Genomic DNA, 12159 nt, shown 5'->3' on the forward strand with positions numbered 1-12159 from the left:
ACTGCCGGCGGCAGCCAGAGAGAAGGAACCTGCGAGCACCGACCCTCCCGCTCCCCGCCGACTGCCGCGCAGCCTCCCCGGCCGTTTCCTCCCTGCCGCCCGCCGCGCCGTCGCAGCCCCTGCGGCAAAGACAACACTGATTTAAAAAAAAAAAAAAAAAAAAAAGCCCAGAGCAAAAAGCCCTGACCCCCACCCCCTCTCCCGCAGGCCCCGCGCCCAGGTGGCAGCCGCGCGCGCCTGCACGCCGAGCGCGGAGCCGCGGCCCCGGCCGGGTGGCGCGCGCCGACGGAGCGCGGGAGGTGAGGGACCGCGTCCCCGCGGGGTGGGCGCCGCGCCTGACCCGCCGCCGCCGCCGCCGCCGCCGCCGCGCCCGCGGCACCATGACCGCTGCGAGCACTGGGGTTACAGGTTGGTCACGGCCGCCTGAGGCCCGGGCGCGCGCAGGTGGCCCTCGCCGGGCGGGGCAGGGCTGGTGGGGGCGGGGGGCGAGGGCCCGGCGTGGGGAGGGGGGAGGGGGAGAGGCGCCCCGCCCCGGGGGGAGGGGGAGGGGCGCCCCGCCCCAAGCCTCCGCGGGGAGTGGGCGCGGGCGGCCACCAGGTCCCTCCCTGCCCCTGTGGCGGGATGCGTTGTCCCCGCCTGGGCTGCGCGCCGGTGGGCGCGGGGAGCCGGGGCCTCCAGAGCCAGGCCTGCCCACGGGCACCCAGGGGCAGGTGGCTCGGGCCGCGGCGGCTGCGCTGCGCGGGGGGCCCCTCCGCCCCTGAGGGCGAGCGTGCCGCGGGTGGGAGCAGCCCTGCTCCAGCAGGTTTCCGAAGGGGCCGGGGCCTTGCGCACCCCACCCGGCTCCTGCGGATGGCTGTGCGCTTGGGAGCCCTCCTTTGATTAACGGGCCTGGTTGAGCCGCTGTCAGGGTGACCACAGGAGCCGGCAAAGCGGGGTCCTGCAAAAGCGACAGCGTTTTGTCATTGAGCCCTTAGGAGACTGGCTCGAATCTCCAGACGGGCCCAGAACCCCCGAACAAGGAGGGGGTTGTCCCTCGGACTCGGAATTTTCCTCATTCCGGATGGTAGATAGCTCTGAACTCAAGTCCTTATACGTTCTTGAAGTATCATAGGATAAATCTTCCAGTGTGACCCATAATTGTTAGGGATTTTATTATCAAGGATGTGTACGCGTCCACGTATGGGTTCAGGCCTCCGGAAGGTTATGGTCTTAATCTCCTGCGTGTAGTCATCAGCTAGGCCCAGATTTCCCTGGTGCTGAAATGGGAGTTGGGGACCAGTGACTGTTGTGTGTAAGAAGGCCAGGGTTGGAGGAGAAGACCTTTAACAGGGAGCAGAAATTAACAGGTGGCTAATCTTAACAGTTTGTGATTCCCATTTTCATAGCTACTACTGTGATTTGATTGGAAATGAAGTCGGAAGGGACAGGTGTACACTCCTGGGCATGCACGTTCATATTTGTTTTATATATAAAAAAAAAAAGTTATGAATTGTCCTCCAAAAATGGTATCAACATTTTAAAGGTTAACTATCATGTTGTTTGATTTTTACCTTCTTCAAAGACCCACGCAAGAAGCTTTTACACCTCAAAGTCTTTGTATGCAAACATTAAACATTTAAACATTTATCCTTTGAATTTCAAAATCATCAGACATGAAAGAAATGACGGAGATGATAGACAAAAAAAGAATAAATGACCGTAGTCCTAATAACTGAACACAAATGATTATAATTTCTATGTATTTGATGTAGTCTTTTTAAAACTACATGACTTCGTATAGTTGGAATCATGGCATCGTACAGTTTTTATACTGGTTTTCCCATTAAATATTTAGCATATTTTAACATATTTAGCATATTTTGCCCCATACAGTATTCTTACTTAACAAATTCTAAATAGCTGTGTAAGACTGTGCACCAGGAATACAACTTCACTTCCGTGGCCACACCTCTGGTCACCAGATATTTGTTGTTTCCAGTTTCTCATCATTACAAATAACATTTCAAAAGTATTTGATAATCAAAATTAAATGATTTGGAAATTTATATTATGGATATACTCTGTGTGTGTATGTGTGTGTGTGTGTATCTCTCTATCTTCAGGTTGTTTTCCTAAAGATATAAATTTGAATAAGATGTTTCTATGTTTCTGCAGTAAATCTGCCTTCTTTTGGTATATGTGGATCACTTTCCCTCTTTTACAGGAATAAAGAAAGATTAAAAAAATATCTTGGACATATAACCTTTGCACTACGTAAAGTCTTGACCTTTAACAAATTCATCTAAAATCAAGATGATAAAATATACTTCTTAGTTTAAAACCATAAGAATGTTGTAAAAGTGGTCAGGTGAAAAGAAAAAAAAAAAGTAAGTAAATGCAAGGTCTTTTAGGAATAATGATTTTTCAGCCCAGGAGTCTAATTCTGGTTTTTGCTTCCTACTCAGACTTCAAATAAATGATCAAAGGACTTTATATAGTGAGACACCTGCAATGGAGGGAAGACCATTTGCTCATGGGGTGTGGACTCTGATGCATTTCTAGTAGATTGGCCACAGATGGAACTGTACAGATGGGACGGATGGCATAACCAAGGTTTAGGCCACAGTTCCTTTTTGACTTGTGCAAAAAGCAAGGAACAGAGCTCCAGGCAGAACTCCTTCATCTGAAAGGCTGAAGTCTAAAGTTGACTCTTGAAGCGGTTTCTCCATGAGACCCAGGGGCTGGCACAGACTTACCAGATGGAATGTGCTCCAAGGACAGGGACTGACCCCATAGTCCAGAGAGGTGCGCGGGACTGGGGCTTCCAGGAAAAGAGTCAGGAGATGTAAAGTCCAAAAATCAGCACACCATGGCCAAGGGAAGCGCGTCTGCAGAGGCTGGGTGGGGGATGTCCCGCCAGTTATGCAAAGGGAAGAGAAGGGGAGACTTTGTTTCAAACAGGATGATGTGTCTGGAAGACAGCCAACAGAGACACACACAGAGTGCTCTCCCAGACCACAAGCCGCGTTCTTAGTGAAATGTGAGCACTGTTTTCTTTTAGATGAAAACAAATAACCCAAATATGCCTATGGAGATGGGTTATAATGGACCGGAAGGACTAACGGAAAGTGGTTAGCATGTTGTTAGAGCCTAGCAAACACTTCGCACCTGAAAAACTGAAAAAAGAAAAATATCCCATCGGTCTTCTGATCAAGTTAAAAAATTATTTACTGGGTGGGCAAAATGGATGAAGGGGCTCAAAAGTATAAATTTCCAGTTAGAAAATAATTAACTCATGGGATGGAAAGAATAGCACGGTGACTGTGGTTAATAATACTGTGTCGTATACTTGAAAGTTGCTGAGAAAGTACATCTTAAAACTTCTCATCACAGGAAAAAATCATAAACTATGGTCATGGGTGTTAACTAGACTGACTGAGGTGATAACAACAACAAAAAGAGAAAGGAAGAAGTGTTTATCTATCTACAAAGAGGACATGCAGACTGCCTTCATATAACCTTTCCAAAACTAAGTATCAGCCAGAAGTAAAATAATATCCTGAAACTGTGTAATTCTGAATAATACCAGAAGATAGTTCTTGCAGGATACTCCTACAGGGTCAAAAATGAAATAGAAAAAAAGAGGAAGACATACACATGAGGCAAGTTAAAGAAAAAGTGGAGGAGAAGAATGTAAGTTACAGAACAGTTGTTTGAAAAGTGATTAGATGAGAAAAAAGGACCTTAAAGCAATAAACGTTACTATCTTTAATAAAGTTATCATTACGAGCCTTCTAGCAATACCAGTGTTCACAGCAATATAATATTTTTAGTTGAAAGTGTTCCTAAGTGTATCTATTTGGGGAGACATGGCTCATAGACGCACTGTTTTCTCAAAGGTTTCTGTGACCTATGATGGGATAAGAAATTAGCATTTCAACCTAGGAAGTAAAGAAAACAACACGACAGAACTAGAAAAGATAAGAAAGGGGGTAAGGTTTAAAAAACACACCTGAATTTGTTATGAAGTAGGAAAGCTTTAGACGTGATAGAAAAGAACCGAAAAGCCGGAGCATTCCAGGGTTTGAGGCACATTAGTGTGTAGCCAGTCCACAGGATCTCAAGAATGCGGTCAAGAAGAAGGAGAAAAATAGCAGTGGGGATCAGTGAAGGAAGGTGCTGGAGAAAATGAGTGTACAGTCTTAAGGATGTGTACCTGGAACCCTACTATGATCATGGAAACCAAGAAGTGGACAGTAGATTTATCAGCAGAACAAATGCTAAGAGATCCTGGTGATCAAATCAGTAGAAGGGAAGGGAGGGCATGGGTGGAAAATAAATCCAGGATTTTAAGTTTGGGTGATTGATTAGAGGTGTTTTTATTTGTTTGTTTGTTTTTTTCTTATTTAGGATGCCTAGACAGAACAACTAACCACTTTCTCTCTGACTGAGCAGTATCTATTGGTTAAATCATTTGCTTCATTATTTTTTTAATCAGTTCTTCTTTGTAGTAATTATGAGATCCATAGGTCAGCTTCGTGGGTCACTTCTGAACTAGGGGAAGGATTTTTTTTAATTACTTAATATTCCTAAAAAGGACAAATTACGGAGGCCTCGATCAGACAAGATACAAATTTGTATCAGACAAGATACAAGTCAGTGATGACTTAAGACACTATTAAATCTATATTATGAAAGTTGAGATTAAAAAAATCCTGGATAATCTAAAATGAGAGAATCTCTCAAGTAGGGAAACTTCCTTAACTATTCCTCCCAGGAGCTAAAATGCAGAGATGAAGAGAAGTATTGTGAGTAATGGATTTAATTTTTAGAAAGAGGGCTTCTTGGATTTGGAAACACCTTTCGTTGAATTAGTCTTTCCATTTCCTTTGATTCGATATGTCAGTACTTTATGGAGGAAAAAAAAATTAAATTCTAGAGAACCTCAAAAAAATGTTCCGGCTGTTTATTAAGTAAAAATTAAAGCAATTTAAAAACCTAATTTGTTGAACTAGACAATTTGTTTTTGCTTTGATTCAAGTAATGAATAGCCATTTTCAACGTATATTCTAGACTAAAATGTTGTAGGAGAAAAGCCAAGTAAAAGAGTTCTTAGTTACTTTCTCATAAGACAAAAACCAAAACCCTATTCTTGTATAGAAAGGATTTTCCATATAGTTTATTTTTTTTTAGTAAATTCTGATGGTTTCTGAGGAAAACTCAAGAATAGAATATACTGTATGTACATATAGTTATAAATCAAAATTTCTGTCTCAGATTTCTATTTTGTTTCAGTTGTTTAGAACTAGTCTTTTCTTATTTTTATCCCCAAACAACCAGTCTTGACGCTGAACTATAAGCTCCAGAGGTACTAAAATGCTCTTCTGAACATCTGGATTATAGTGACCCCATCACTAACGGAGACCACTTCTGTGAGAGTGTGTTAAAATTGCCTGGGGAGGGTTTTTTAAAAATACCACTTCCCATAGTCCACTCCAGAAGGTTCTTAGTATGCCTGGTGTGAAGACCTCCAGGGATTAAGAATGTTTAAGAACCTCCTTGGATGATTTAAAGATTCAGCAGCCTTTGGAAAACTACTGTTAGGAAATCTTTCACCTTCTTTGTCTAAACTTGATGGATTCTTATTACAAAATCAAATCACAAACAAACAAACAAAAAACAGGAAACTCCTTTTGAATTTCCATCTTATTTGAGTACAATCTGGTAAAGTTTTGAGGAAAACCACCAAACCATCCATCTTCTTTGTCCTTTGCAGATTCATTACAAGATTAAGCAACCACCCTAAAAATAGATAATCTCCTTTTATGATTTCTCATAATATTTAAATGATAATAGCAGTTTATCAAGACAAAATGCCTGTCCTTGAACTCTTGGCAGAGGAAAACCTTCAAGGCCCTGGGGCCATGTGTAGGATGGGAAAACCTTTACAGGACTCTTCCGAGATTGGGAAATGTGACCTTCTTGCAAAGTCGCAACTTCAACCTCTGGTGATTTCTAACTGACATTCTTTTCCTGAAATTTTTTTTACACCTATACTGGACTCAGAATAAGTCACAAAATTATAAGTGTATATCCTTTCTAAACTTCGGGTGAATGACCAGACTTGTTAAAAGGATTGATTGGATTTTCTGAGTAGGGATCTGGCCAGAGGCTTATTGCCTCAATTTGTAATCAGTACAATGATTAGGTGACACACATACAGGCCTGTGCCCTCTCCTGGGGCTGGGCCAGTTGAGTTTGGGATTCAGGGATAACCGCAAAGGGGCGCTCAGCCATTCTAGTCCATCCTGAGTTCCTTTCCAAATCCAGTGATTTTTAAAGGTCAAAGGAGATTCAATTTTCACAAACGAAAATGAAACAGAACAGAATTCTTAGTGAAGTAATGACAGTTTTGAAGCATTCATAGAAAGAACCAGAAAAAAAAAAAAGTTACATGCTGTTTCTCTTTGGGATTTGGGAAGTAGAATCAGTATAAAAAGTGGGGGACCATTTTCTTTCTTTCTTTCTTTCTTTCTTTCTTTCTTTCTTTCTTTCTTTCTTTCTTTCTTTTTTGATCAGTTAGCCACTGTACAGTACCTCATTAGTTTTCGATGTAACGTTCAGTGATTCATTACTGCATATAACACCCAGTGCTCATCACAACACGTGCCCTCCTTAAATACCCATCACCTGGTTGCCCCTCCCCCCAACCCCCTCCCCTCTGAATCCTTCAGTTTCCTTCCGGGATCCAAAATCTCTCGTGGTTCCTCTCCCTCTCTGATTTCTCCCCTTTCAGATTTCCTTCCCTCCCCTGTGGTCCTCTGTTCTGTTTTTAATCAGTGTGCTGACAAAAGGAACAGAGAATGGAAGAGCTGGGTTTAGAGGTGGCCTTTTGAAATGTTTCACTTCCTCTGCTTGGTGGCCCGTCTTGGGTGGCCCCTGTGTTCTGCTGAGACTGGACTATGTGTGTAACCCTCTGTTTTTGCCGGGCTACATCCTGATTTAGCCAGGGCTAAGTCGTAGATGAGTAAGCACCCAAATGAAAAGTACATTTGGAGCTTGCTGCTGTGACCCCAGGGGTCAACATTTCAATGATGTCTTAGTTCTCCTGCTAACATGATGCGCTCTGCTGATCACTGGAGCAGACATAAAACTCAGGCTACTTTGAGAGAGAAAAAACACAGCCACCTCCCTTTTCTGCGAGCAGAAGCCAATTAGAGGGAAAGATGCATCTGGCCCATAAAATTCATGAGCCGAGGGGACTGATGACACGCTTGCTTGAGAGTGGCCTGGGAGGACTGACCTGCACTTCTGGGGGCCACCATGCTCCAATTTGGTGTCACCAGTTAGACATGAGGGAGGGAAGAATTGGAGAATCTCCATCCCTTATCTCTGGGAAAGAAGATTCTAGTCACCACGCCTTGGAAAGGTCAGACCGAAAGATGTGGACAGCTGAGGATCATGGGGTCAAGATCAGAAAGTGACCGCGGGAAGGACACTTCTACTACCTCTCAATCTCAGTTTAAATCTCTAAAATAAGACGAACAGAGCACCTGCCTCACTGGGGCAGGGCAAGAAGTCGGTGAGATGACCCACACAGAGCTCTTAGCCTCACATGTCATAAACTCTCAGCAAATGTTAGGCATACTCTGTGCAAGCTTCACAACTAATAATTATTTTCATATTATATTTGTTTTAAAGAAATCACAAATGAATTTCATGACTGTTGTAAAACCTTTCAATTTTATAAAAGTTCTTGAAATTCAGACTCCCTGAATTCTAAAATTGTTTCCAGTTCATGTGGCATTGGGCAAGTTTGCCTCAGACTTTTAATCTGCACAATGGAGGTAATACTAAAAACTACTTCAAAGATAGTAAGGCCTTGGAATTGCGCTTGGCACAGAGCCAGGTTTCCATAAATGTTTGAGTTCATCTTTTAAGTGGAAGAGGGGGAACAAAAGAGAATACAGAATGCTTAAGGCTTGACTCTTTTCTAACATAATGAACAGTGGTTTATGGACTATCATCCAACCCTAAGAATTACGATGGCATGCATAAAGTTGGGAGCAATTTCAAGACTGCGATAATAGATTTTATCATTGGAAGTTTCTAGGGATGTAATGTACTGTAAAGTCCAGACAGTGTGGGAGTCCTTTTTGCAAATTTTAGAATGTATAGTAATTCTCTCTGAGAACATCCAGAAAGCAGCCAGCCACGTCTCAGGATGACCCAATGTATTATTATTAGAAACTTTTAGATTAAACAGCTACCACTTGCTACCTTCAGATTGGTAACTTCCATTTAGTTTGGATTTTCCTTACTGGAAGAACCACCGCAAAACAAAACCACAACCTTGACCATATTCTGAGCTGTGGATTTTGAGTATGGCAAAAGGACTTCTCTTAATAAACTCCTTCTTTCTGCCTTGGTACATTCTCTGCAGAAAGGATATACTCCTATGCCAAGGTGTCATCAGTGGGATCTAGTTTCTAGTTTCACATTCTCAGCATATTCAGTCAAGGATTTGTGAGACTAGGGGAGCTTGGTTGGCTCAGTTGGTTAAGCATCTGAATGCTGATTTCAGCCCAGGTCATGATCTCAGGGTTGTGAGATGGAGCACAGCGTCCCACTCAGTGCTGGTCATGGAGCCTGTTTAAGGCTCTTTATCTCTCCATCTTCCTCTGACACTACCCCCACCCCACTCACATGGGCACACACACTCTCTGTCTTAAAAAAAAAAAATTAGACTAAAACGAACTCTAGGAAATTAAAAAAATCTGCCATCTGTAGGAAATTAAGACAGCTGTCTGTTTCCTGGGAGATGTACAATTATTAGATGTTAGTAAATGCTTTTTTCTCATTTTCCCCCCCAAATTTAGAGAAAAGATAATAAAAACATAATAGAACATTTCTAGAATTCACCCTAGAGGAAAAAGACTGGATAACGAATAATGACTTCAGAAACCTGAAAGTGACATTTAGATAGAGTCAATGAGACATTTGAAGATTCTTGCCAGAACAAAAAAAGGGGGGGGGGTGCACTTTTTTTTTAATCGTGTGCCTGGAATAACCATAAAATGAATCATCATAAAACTGAATTCAATTTTAAGAAATGAAAAATGTCTGTACTATTTTCCCAAAAAAAAAATAAATAATTGATGTCAAGTGAGTTTATAATCACTAGGTTGTATGATGAGACTATGTTGAAAAAGTAGTTTTCTTTTTATTACCACTCTGAGTTATAGTGTAGTTAATTTTAAATTTAATAGCTCTGCAAGCCACATTGTCTTGTTTCATATCTTGGCTCATCTCCGTGCCCAAACTCCCTCATCTGTGAAAACGTCCTTGTAAGGATGGAATGACATGAAGCACGATGTGCTTAGAACAAAGCCTGACACCTGACAGGCCCTCAGTAGACGTTGGAAGGAATCTGTTTTTACATGGCAGTTGACAGATTTTGAGGGGAAGTCAACTGATGAGCTCATTATTTTCCTTTTTGTGAAGCATTCAGACTGGGGAATATATATTCAGCTTCGTAGGAGATCCTGTCTGTAATACTTTTCCTTCAGTGGTTTTGATGATTAAGACCAAAGGTAATTATTGAACACCACTAGGCAGGAGCTGCTGGGCAGTTGGAGTCTGCATGGGAAAGTGCTGTGTGCCAGGCTGTAGAGGCTGTAAGGGGTAAGCTCATGAAGGTGGGTGTGGATTGCTGCAACAGCACAGGACACGGGTCCTTGGTGTCCCTAGGAGAGATCCAACACGACATGAGCTTGCAGAACTAGAGGAGTTTCAGCCATTCAAAATGGCGCGAGAGGACACTCCGCTGGCAGTGGGGGTGCAGTCCTCAAAGGCAGTAGGGTGCCCCTGTATCCTGGGAACCAGAGGGAGGATGAGCGGATGGGGTGGAGAAGCATGAGGCACAGCAGACAGATTTTGGATCACAGAAAATAAGACAAAAATAGTGGGGTTTGCTCCCTAATTTACAAGCATGGCATAAAATGCATGATGCTATATTCATTTGTTCTGAATGGACCTGTTCTATTGTTGGAAAGGACATTTGGCCGGCCAAAATGTAGAGTCTGTATTTACAGAAATAATGGTATTTGGCAGTTCCAGCATCAGGAATAAACTTCCCCTTTGTCTTCAAACTGTGATTATGATGTGCTGAAGTACAAGTGACTATTTAAGTTTGCATATGGGAAAAGGCAGAAAACTCGTTCAAACATGGACATCAGTGGTTTGTTGCTTTAGGTTCTGTAGCCATTTAAACAGAACAACAACAAAAAAGAAATAGGAATACTTGAGAAAAGAAATAAGATTGTAATGTTCAAAAAAATTGAAAACATCAAATTCAGTTGTCTTCCAAAATACATAGTGATACCTTTCTCACCTGCAAATTCAATGTTGGTACCCTATCTAGAAAAAATGCCTTTTTATCTGTTTACCTGGCAAGTCCTTGCACATATAACGATGTAAATGAGCTTAAGAGACAAGAAAGACAAGGAAAGGCATATGTTTGAAGGTGGTTTTTGTTTACAGTTAGGATTTTCTGTGCGTGCATATTTCTTGACAGAGAAAGTTGTTCACAAGATACTGCTAAATTAGAAAAAACAACTGGTTACAAGACAGTGTTTAAGCAGCCATTTAAAAATAAATATATGCATGGAAAAATATGTACTGAAAAGAAGATAGTAGAGATTCAACCCATATGTCACTGGAGAGTAGGTGCCCCGGCTAAAGGAGGAGAGAGAGTATATCTGATTATTGCCCTGTCTGCACCACTTTGCCCCCCCCCCCCGGACCCCAGGTGGGACAGGCACAATGTACACCCACAACAAATACTTAGCAAAAATAATTGAGTCTCTAGAAGTAGAGTTCCTGATGGGTTTCACCTTGTTCTTCGTTTTGTTTTTATATTTTTTCTAGTTTTCCTGCATTGTTGAGTAATGAAAATAAAAAGTAAAGTTTTTTTTTTTTTTCATTTAACTTAAGATGTAGGTATTTGAGGTCCAGGAAGGGAGTGGTCCGCTGCCCTTGCTTGTCACGTGAATCTCGTCATGTCTGACAGTGAAGACGCAGGTGCATGTTGGGAATCAACCGTTCAATATATACTCCTTGCCTTGGGAGGTAGGGCAGTGCTAGCAATAAGGTAGTGAGAAAATAAGAATACCAATACGTGGAAGTTGAAGAATGAGGTGCAGGAGTGAGAGGCTCTCCTTTAATTAATCAGTTGCTCCGTCGTTAATTAACTTGTTTGCCTGTGTGGGGAGCACAGAGCATTGGAGTTCTAAGAGGAGAGACCAGCTATGTTTTGTTAGTGCTAAATTCCTATCACCTAACGCAATGGTTGGGATTTTTTTTTAATGAGTGAATGAATGAATGAATGCATTTTATGTAAGCAGAATGAATGAGAATCTTCTGCTAGCCATGAAGGCTGCTCTTCCAAAGACCAAACAGTAAAGCTTAGGGTGAGAAGTCCAAGGAATGATATTGAACATTTTACTTCTTTAATTTCCTTTAAAAACTCTTCATGGATTCAGCTACGGAATACAAAGGACTGATGTGGGATTGGCAGCTGACCATGAAGAGGACACAGGCAGAGTACAGTTGCTGATGTAGGAGTGTTGGGACGCTTAACCAGTTCAAGTGGGGTATGTGGGTTATGCGTATGACCGGAAGCGCAAGTAAACCTGAGCGGGCCGAGTGTCCTTACAGCATGAAGCTCAACAAAGCAGGCGGGCTGCAAGCTCTGAATGCCTTTGCTCTTCCCTGTTGGGTACACAGCACCTGCCACAGTGCCTGATACGGAGGCGGATATGCAGTCTTTCCTGTGTGAATGAATGAATGAACTAATGAATGAGAATCAAGGAGACAGGCTGAGCTTTTCTGGGTTACAGGAGAGACCAGGGCAGTGTTTTGGGAAGTTGATTTCTGATATACAGGACAGGACACAATCAGAAAGCTGGATGTTTGTGGCAGTCCGGACCTGAAGTCCATGGCCCAGCACGGACTCCAGTACGGGGCTAAAGCCAGAGGGGCCATGTACGTCAGGACAGAGAATCTTCTGCACATTTGAGGACCTGCACACAAGGACCCGAAGAGCCCAGGGCAGGAGGATCTGGGAGTTGAGAGGAAAGAGGGGAGGGGAATGTCGGACAGATACCCATTTGCCCTGTT

The 12159-nt window shown here is 42.7% G+C and overlaps 1 protein-coding gene across 2 annotated transcripts in view; it reads left to right on the top strand.

The window, feature by feature from the left end:
• The first annotated feature begins 346 nt into the window (after positions 1-346).
• Positions 347-12159, top strand: part of NALCN (sodium leak channel, non-selective) — a 303765-nt gene continuing 291952 nt past the window's right edge. For both annotated transcript variants that reach the window (XM_032881092.1, XM_032881089.1), the window contains exon 1: positions 347-408. The gene's annotated coding sequence lies outside the window, so the exon portion shown is untranslated. The remainder of the gene's footprint in view (positions 409-12159) is intronic.

Source organism: Lontra canadensis, unplaced genomic scaffold, assembly GCF_010015895.1.
Source record: "Lontra canadensis isolate GAN:19392208 unplaced genomic scaffold, GSC_riverotter_1.0 scaffold73, whole genome shotgun sequence".
Lineage (NCBI taxonomy): Eukaryota > Metazoa > Chordata > Mammalia > Carnivora > Mustelidae > Lontra > Lontra canadensis.